The sequence below is a fragment of the Betta splendens genome, chromosome 17 (genome assembly GCF_900634795.4).
Source record: "Betta splendens chromosome 17, fBetSpl5.4, whole genome shotgun sequence".
NCBI classification, from domain to species: Eukaryota; Metazoa; Chordata; class Actinopteri; order Anabantiformes; family Osphronemidae; genus Betta; species Betta splendens.
In genome coordinates, this window is record NC_040897.2 from 4,463,009 (window position 1) to 4,472,398 (window position 9,390).

The 9,390-nt window shown below is 47.0% G+C and overlaps 1 long non-coding RNA gene across 1 annotated transcript; it reads right to left on the reverse strand.

Moving 5' to 3' along the window:
- Positions 1-5,269: 5,269 nt before the first annotated feature.
- Positions 5,270-5,975, reverse strand: LOC129603333 (uncharacterized). Its single transcript, XR_008693100.1, has 2 exons — positions 5,864-5,975; positions 5,270-5,678 (listed from the first exon to the last, which is right to left on the reverse strand). It is a non-coding gene; the product is annotated as an uncharacterized LOC129603333 (long non-coding RNA).
- Positions 5,976-9,390: the final 3,415 nt, after the last annotated feature.

Consider the following 9,390-nt stretch of genomic DNA (forward strand, 5'->3'; position numbering starts at 1 on the left):
TCCTTCTGGTGGGATAAACTGCCACGTTGGAGGATTTTCACGTTGGACAAACCCAGGTTAGATGATTTTTTCCCACCACGCTGGAGGAATCCTTCTGGTGGGATAAACTGCCACGTTGGAGGATTTTCACGTTGGACAAACCCAGGTTAGATGATTTTTTCCAACCACGCTGGAGGAATCCTTCTGGTGGGATAAACTGCCGCGTTGGAGGATTTTTTACGTTGGACAAACCCAGGTTAGATGATTTTTTCCCACCACGCTGGAGGAATCCTTCTGGTGGGATAAACTGCCACGTTAGAGGATTTTTCACGTTGGACAAACCCAGGTTAGATGCTTTTTTCCCACCACGCTGGAGGAATCCTTCTGGTGGGATAAACTGCCGTGTTGGAGGATTTTTCACGTTGGATAAAGTGGAGAAAATGTGTGTGTGCGTGTGTGCGTGCGTGTGGGGTCTTGTTTCCAAGTTGGAGGAATCTCCACCACGTTGGAGGCATCCCTCTGGTGGGATAAACTGCCAGGTTGGAGGATTTTTCAAGTTGGATAAAGTGGAGAAAGTGTGTGTGTGTGTGTGTGTGTGTGTGTGTGTGTGTGTGTGTGTGTGTGTGTGTGTGTGTGTGTGTGTGTGTGTGTGTGTGTGTGCGTGCGTGTGTGTGTGTGTGTGAGTGTGTGTGTGTGTGTGTGCTTGTGGGGTTTTGTTTCCAAGTTGGAGGAATCTCCACCACGTTGGAGGAATCCTTCTGGTGGGATAAACTGCTGCGTTGGAGGATTTTTCACGTTGGACGAACCCAGGTTAGATGATTTTTTCCCACCACGCTGGAGGAATCCTTCTGGTGGGATAAACTGCCAGGTTGGAGGATTTTTCATGTTGGATAAAGTGGAGAAGGTGTGTGTGTGTGTGCGTGTGTGTGTGCGTGCGTGCGTGTGGGGTCTTGTTGAGGGACGTGAGAGTGGTGGTGAAATAAGTCCCCCCCCCCCCCAGGTTAGATGTTTTTTTTTTGTTGGAGAAATCCTTCTGGTACGATAAACTTGGAGGAGCTTGGAGGATTTTTCACGTTGGATAAAGTGGAGAACGGCTCCGAGTTCTTTCGTGGTGAGATGATTTTGGTTTGATGCCTCTGGCAGCGATGGAGATGTGGTGCCAGAGAATACAAAAAAAAAAAACAAAACAAAACAAAAACAAGGTTAGGGTCGGGGATCGGACCCCCGGTCAGACCTGCCACCTTCCCACGGTCGGCGTCATATAAACCCCACAGAAGACAGAAGAGGATGGCTACTCTTCCCGTCCCTCTAAACTGAACAGAGCTCACCGACATGGACGCAGAGACCTCTAACTTCTCTAACGGACCGGAGCTCGTCGCCGTCGCTCAGATCTTAGAGACCTTCTCTAAAGGCACTGGAAAAGCCAGAGACAACGACAAGACGCGCATCCTCACGTCTCGCAACGCAGACCCGTGGGAAATTGGGCGCTCCTGAACGCTAGCTGGGAGGAAATGGAGGTCCTAACGGGGAAGATCTGGGCCTCGCCCGGCAAGGGGCTGGTGCATCTGTGTCGCGCGCGCGTTACACCGTGCGAGGGAATAGTTTTGCTGGCCGACTGCATCCCAAGTCCCCGGAAAGAGTCGGGGGACGGCGTTGTTCTTTGGGGTGCAATCAAGACCGTGAGGGGTCTGAAATTTTTCTCTCTGGTGGTTTACAATGGAGTCTACCGGATCCTCTTCGAGCCGGTGGCTTGCGACGACACGGTCATGGACACCACCGCCCCAATTTGGTCCGACCCTTACGGGACGGCGTCGGACCCCGTGAGGCTGATCGGCAAAGTTATCGCCAAGGACCGCGCCAGGCTTCTGAGTCCCCCCCAGGAAGACGGAGTGCGCTTTGAGGATCTGTCTGCCACGAGGTTGCTGAGTGAGGTGCGCGGCGCGATAACGGCACTGGGCGACACCTGGTGGGGGCTGTACGCCTATCCGGAAAAGCTGCCCGAGGTGAAGCCGAACGCGGGGATAGTCTTTTGTTATATGGGCGGCTACGACGCGGGATACCTGTTTGACACCGCTACCGACGAGTGTACTCGGAGCGTTTTGTTTTGTTCGACCCCGCGCGGTTTCCAATACGTGCTCGTGGATGGCACTGTGAGAGACCCGTTCAAGTCTGTCTCTGAACTCTTGGCTCACATCGCCGGCTGTATCGAGCTTCTCCCCGCCACGCCAGCCTCTGTCGTTACGCGTGCCGATTAAGATGTCCGGACACCTTTGGATTATTTGGAATACGTGTGATGTGAATTCTAATATGAATATGAATATGAGTGCATATGAATGCATTGTGTACCCCTTTCTTTGATTACTGTTTTATATTCAATAAATATTTAGCATTTAATCAAAAGTTTTGCTTATTTGGTCTTTATTTTCTCCCTCAATATATAATATAATATATATATAATATAATAATCAATCTGTGTGTGTGTGTGTGTGTGTGTGTGTGTGTGTGTGTGTGTGTGTGTGTGTGTGTGTGTGTGTGTGTGTGTGTGCGCGCGTGGAGCATGGGGTCGTGTTGGACCTAGGGATGATGCGGAATGTGAGGGTCGTGGTGAAATAATTTGCAGGTGAAAGCACACACACACACACACACACAAACACAGAGTTTCCAAGTTGGAGGAATCTTCACCGCGTTGGAGGAATCCTTCCGGTGGGATAAACTGCCACGTTGGAGGATTTTTCACGTTGGATAAAGTGGAGAACGATTCCCGAGTTCTCTGGTGGTGAGATGATTTCGGTCTCTCTGAGGTTTTAATATGAATTTGAATATGACTGCATATGAATGCATTGTGTACCCCTTTCTTTGATTACTGTTTTATATTTAATAAATATTTAGTATTTAATCAAAAGTTTTGCTTATTTGGTCTTTATTTTCTCCCTCATAATATAATATAATATATATATAATATAATAATATAATAATCAATCTGTGTGTGTGTGTGTGTGTGTGTGTGTGTGTGTGTGTGTGTGTGTGTGTGTGTGTGTGTGTGCGCGTGCGCGGAGCATGGGGTCGTGTTGGACCTAGGGAGGATGCGGAATGTGAGGGTCGTGGTTAAATAATTTGCAGGTGAAAGCACACACACACACAAACACAGAGTTTCCTAGTTGGAGGAATCTTTACCACGTTGGAGGAATCCTTCCGGTGGGATAAACTGCCACGTTGGAGGATTTTTCACGTTGGATAAAGTGGAGAACGGTCCCCGAGTTCTCTGGTGGTGAGATGATTTCGGTCTCTCTGAGGTTTTAATATGAATTTGAATATGAGTGCATATGAATGCATTGTGTACCCCTTTCTTTGATTACTGTTTTATATTTAATAAATATTTAGTATTTAATCAAAAGTTTTGCTTATTTGGTCTTTATTTTCTCCCTCATAATATAATAATATTCAAATAATGTGTGTGTGTGTGTGTGTGTGTGTGTGTGTGTGTGTGTGTGTGTGTGTGTGTGTGTGTGTGTGTGTGTGTGTGTGTGTGTGTGTGTGTGTGCGAGCGTGGGGTCGCGTCAGACCCCGGGAGGACGCGGGACGGGTGGGTGGTGAAATCAATTTTTTTTTTTTATATTTTACATGTATGGGGAGCGTGGCTGCTGCGGGCACGGAGGTCTGCGCTATTGTGTCAACGCTATTCCACCAGTCTCAATGTGAGGAGCGCTGCGGCGGAACCTATTGACCAGTCGCCGCCTCATTTCCAATTTTTACACAAGTTTACACAAGTTTTCCCTCGATTTCCCAGGTTTCCCAGGATTTTTCCGGGTTGGAGGATCCTCCTGGTTGGAATAAATTGCCCCGGTCGGAGGACTTTTTCCACGTTGGACAAAGTGGAGGACGGTTCAGGAGGAGTTGTCTGGCGGTGAGATGACGATGAGCCGATTGGAGGATCCCTCGCTGGTTCAGATTTTGGGTTGGGTGACTGTGTGCGGGGGGGGAGGGAGGTGCGGCGAACCTTAAAAGTCGCAGAGAGAATACGTCGCAGTACCACTTCACCTGACAAGCTTGGAACGAGCGTTTATCCACAGTCTCGTCGAAAGGTTCCAACGCTATGGCCTCTCAAGAAGAAGGTGACCTGCAAACCGACGGCTGCGCGGTGTTCGAGCCGCGGCTCGAGCGGACCACAGACTGTCTGCGCCTTCGCGTAGAAGAAGAGGGAACCCCGTGCCCGTTGGATCATAGCGGATTCCCAGACCCGGAAGGAGGCCTAGGCGGAGGTCTGGAGTGCGACTGTTCACATGGGAACGCTCTGGCCGCTGAGGGTGCCTTGAGGGACTTGTTGGACAAACACATCCTGGCCAGCGACGGACGGTGTGCTCGCGTCAAGGCTCATTACAGACACCGCCACCTGCCACCGGATCAATTGGCCTTGGACCTGGGCGAACTCAGGTTCGCCCACGGCATGGTGGTGTTTCCGGACGCCCTCTTATTTGCCAGCGGTGGCAAATGTTACCTGCTAAACGTAAAGCGATGCGTCATCTGTGCCGGCGCGGGGAGACGACACCGCGACAGATGCAAAGAAGTTTGCGAGAGATTCACGGCGTACCTGACCGACACCCAGCTGGACGACGACTACGGGCGCAAGCCTCTGCTGTACACGAAAAGGCCGAGCGAGAGGAGCGTGGTCGGCCCTCGCACTGCGGACAACCTGTTCAGGGAGCTGGGCAGCCGTGAGGGCATGTCGTATGAGCTGGACACCGTAGACACTCACGTGTGTGATGCGTGCGGCGTCAGGCTTTCCCGTTTCGTAGCGGGTGACAACATGCTGAGAGAGCATGTGTATCACGTGCACGTTGCCGGAGTGGAGGAGTGCGACTTCCTGGCGAAAAAGTTCTCTGGCAGAGAAAGCGTCCGGAAAGCAATGATAGGCAAGGAGCGTTACAGAAGGGGCTACGTGGCGTTCCCCGAGTTGATGCTGAAGGAGGCCGTGGAAGGCCATGTCGGCTTTGGCTACGATATGCCCTGCGTCGTGTGCGGCTCGCGGCGGAGCGAGAGCCACAACCAACGCTGCGGGATACTGATGCTGGCCCTGCTGCGAAAGTTGCTTTGCGTCAAGTTTTGATGAGCCGAGAATCCTGTTGATGAAGATTAAAAAAAAAACAAAAAAAGGGCCGTATTCAATTTCTTTCTACGCCTGCCTCTGTTGCTTTACGCGTACCGATTAAATTATACTGTACGGAATGCGCCTTGTACTCCTTTATTTCATAACTGTTTTATATTATTAAATAAACTTTGGCATTTAATCAAATGTTTTTGCCTGTTTGGTCTGTTTTATTTTTCGTTTAAAATGGTCAGCCCTTGCACGCAGCTGTCTGCTTGCATCATCATCATCATCATCATCATCATCATCATCATGTTCGTCATCATCATCATGTTCATCATCAGTGGGCCTGTGGCACGGGTGGAGGTAAAGGGGAGGCTGGGGTCGCGCCGGACCCCGGCAGGACGAGGGACGGGGAGGTTCCGTGGGCTGGGGTCGCGCCGGACCCCGGCAGGACGAGGGACGGGGAAGTTCCGTGGGCTGGGGTCGCGCCGGACCCCGGCAGGACGAGGGACGTGGAGGTACAGGGGGCTGGGGTCGCGCAGTTCATCTGAACTCGATGATCGTGCATCCTCCTGCTGAGGGATGTTGGCCAGGAAGCAACACTGAACATAACCTGCAGGAGATAAAAAAAAAACTATTTAAAGGGCTTTGTAGTTAAAAATAGTAAAGCCCCACTGAATCGTTAATACGTTACTGCTCAACGTATGCCCTCAGACTGATGGCAGGAATTAATGTAGAAACATCAAAGGGAGGTAAACAATGATTCATAGTCATGATCGTAGATGTTCGTACTCGTACATGGCGGTTAAAAGAAGGCAGATTGCAACTAGTCGCTGTCGCTTCGTTCTGCTTTTTGCAAGACGCGCTTTCCACTGGACGGCAGCAGTTCCTTAGAAGCCCTGGTTTTGTTTTTACTGTGGAGAGAAGGAGAGGAAACTAGGGTCCACACCGCCACTTCCACGGCGCAGCGCTGGGCTTCTGGGTTGGGCGCCCTTCGGTAATCCTCCGCGAGGATGGAAAAATAACGGCGTAGATCGCTGGGTAGTTCGTCGCATGTAAACTCCATATTCCCCGCAGGTGAATGAGACTCGCCACCAAAAAAACAAGAAACAAAAACAGTCACTGACCTGGGCGACGGCTGAGTGCTGGCTGGGTCCAAGTTTGGCCAGATCGTTCTGTCAGGATCGCACAGATGAGGACCCACATGCACAGGTTCATACACGAGAGAGATTACAATACCGGAATCGTCGAGCGTCAGATCGTGGTCAGGCAGGCAAGGTCAGCAACAGGCAGAACAGAAGACCAGGGCAGACAGGGCAGGCAGGGATAAGGCGGGCTCAAAATCAGCAGTCAGGAACAGGGTACACGATATACGGCCAGACAGGATCAATGAACTGGACTATGACGAGGTACACACAAACAACGATCTGGCAAGGGACTATGGGAACAGGTGGTGGTTAAATACAAAGTGACTTGATTACTGATAACGTGCAGGTGTGGGTAATAACGATCGGTACTGACAGGGAACAGCTGTGACAACGGGTAAACAGGAAGTAAAGCAGGAACAGAAACCGGGAGTGCTACAAAATAAAACCGGAAATAGAAACTGGAACCAAAATAAAACAAGGAGCAGATCCAGAGACTGTGACAAGTATTCTGGCATCAGAACATGACCATTAGAGGCTGCTCTGATGGAAACCAATGCAGAAACACTAAAACATTGTTTTTGAGCTTTTCAGGTCATAAGAACACTAGTTTAAACCACGGCAATTGCAACTCTGCTTTTAGGATGTATTGAGCTGTTTTACAGTATTCTGGCATCAGAACATGACCATTAGAGGCTGCTCTGATGGAAACAAATTGAGAAACACTAAAACATCGTTTTTGAGCTTTCCAGGCTGTAGAAACACTAGTTTAAACCACGGCAATTGCAACTGTACATTTAGGATGTATTGAGCTGTTATACAGTATTCTGGCATCAGAACATGACCATTATGAACTGTAATGTTAAAAAAACAATGCAGAAACACTACAACATCGTTTTTGAGCTTTTCAGGCTGTAGAAAACACTAGTTTAAACCACGGCAATTGCAACTGTACATTTAGGATGTATTGAGCTGTTTGACAGTATTCTGGCATCAGAACATGACCATTAGAGGCTGCTCTGATGGAACCCAAAGCAGAAACACTAAAACATCGTTTTAGAGCTTTTTTAGGCTGTAGAAACACTAGTTTAAACCACGGTAATTGCAACTGTACAATTAGGATGTAATGAGCTGTTTTACAGTATTCTTGCATCAGAACATGACCATTAGAGGCTGCTCTGATGGAAAACCAATACAGAAACACTAAAACATCGTTTTTGAGCTTTTCAGGCTGTAGAAACACTAGTTTAAACCACGGCAATTGCAACTCTGCTTTTAGGATGTATTGAGCTGTTTTACAGTATTCTGGCATCAGAACATGATCATTATAGGCTGCTCTGATGGAAACGAATTGAGAAACACTAAAACATCGTTTTTGAGCTTTCCAGGCTGTAGAAACACCAGTTTAAACCACGGCAATTGCAACTGTACATTTAGGATGTATTGAGCTGTTATGCAGTATTCTGGCATCAGAACATGACCATTAGAGGCTGCTCTGATGGAAACCAATACAGAAACACTAAAACATCGTTTTGTGAACTTTTCAGGCTGTAGAAACACTAGTTTAAACCACGGCAATTGCAACTCTGCTTTTAGGATGTATTGAGCTGTTATACAGTATTCTGGCATCAGAACATGACCATTAGAGGCTGGTGTGATGGAAACCAATACAGAAACACTAAAACATCGTTTTTGAGCTTTTCAGGCTGTAGAAACACTAGTTTAAACCACGGCAATTGCAACTCTGCTTTTAGGATGTATTGAGCTGTTTATACAGTATTCTGGCATCAGAACATGACCATTAGAGGCTGCTCTGATGGAAACCAATACAGAAACACTAAAACATCGTTTTTGAGCTTTTCAGGCTGTAGAAACACTAGTTTAAACTACGGCAATTGCAACTGTACATTTAGAATGTATTGAGCTGTTTTACAGTATTCTGGCATCAGAACATGGCCATTAGAGGCTGCTCTGATGGAAACCAATGCAGAAACTCTAAAACATCGTTTTTGAGCTTTTCAGGCTGTAGAAAAACTAGTTTAAACCACGGCAAGTGCAACTCCAATTTTAGGATGTATTGAGCTGTTTTACAGCATTCTGACATGACCATTAGAGGCTGGTGTGATGGAAACCAATACAGAAACACTAAAACATCGTTTTTAAGCTTTTCAGGCTGTAGAAACACTAGTTTAAACCACGGCAATTGCAACTCTGCTTTTAGGATGTATTGAGCTGTTATACAGTATTCTGACATCAGAACATGACAATTAGAGGCTGCTCTGATAGAAACCAATACAGAAACACTAAAACATCGTTTTTGAGCTTTTCAGGCTGTGGAAAGAAATACTAGTTTAAACCACGGCAATTGCAACTGTACATGTAGGATGTATTGAGCTGTTATACAGTATTCTGGCATCAGAACATGACCATTAGAGGCTGCTCTGATGGAAACGAATTGAGAAACACTAAAACATCGTTTTTGAGCTTTCCAGGCTGTAGAAAACACTAGTTTAAACCACGGCAATTGCAACTCTGCTCTTAGGATGTATTGAGCTGTTTTACAGTATTCTGGCATCAGAACATGACCATTAGAGGCTGCTCTGATGGAAACGAATTGAGAAACACTAAAACATCGTTTTTGAGCTTTCCAGGCTGTAGAAACACTAGTTTAAACCACGGCAGTTGCAACTGGACATTTAGGATGTATTGAGCTGTTTTACAGTATTCTGGCATCAGAACATGACCATTAGAGGCTGCTCTGATGGAAACCAATACAGAAACACTAAAAAATCGTTTTTGAGCTTTTCAGGCTGTAGAAACACTAGTTTAAACCACGGCAATTGCAACTCTGCTCTTAGGATGTACTGAGCTATTTTACAGTATTCTGGCATCAGAACATGACCATTAGAGGCTGCTCTGATGGAAACGAATTGAGAAACACTATGTTGGGGATATGCGAGGAGCACAAATTATAATAATTGGATTTATAGCTCCTGAGTGGAGATACCAATTATGTTTATAATTTAGATTCACAAATCTTGGTTATTAGCTTAAATATATATAACTATATGACAAATGTCTATAGTTTGGCAAGTGAAACACTTACTATTATTGATTTAATAATTATTAATTGAATTAATAATTACTTAATTTACGGGGCACCACCCTGTTTCCAGGGAC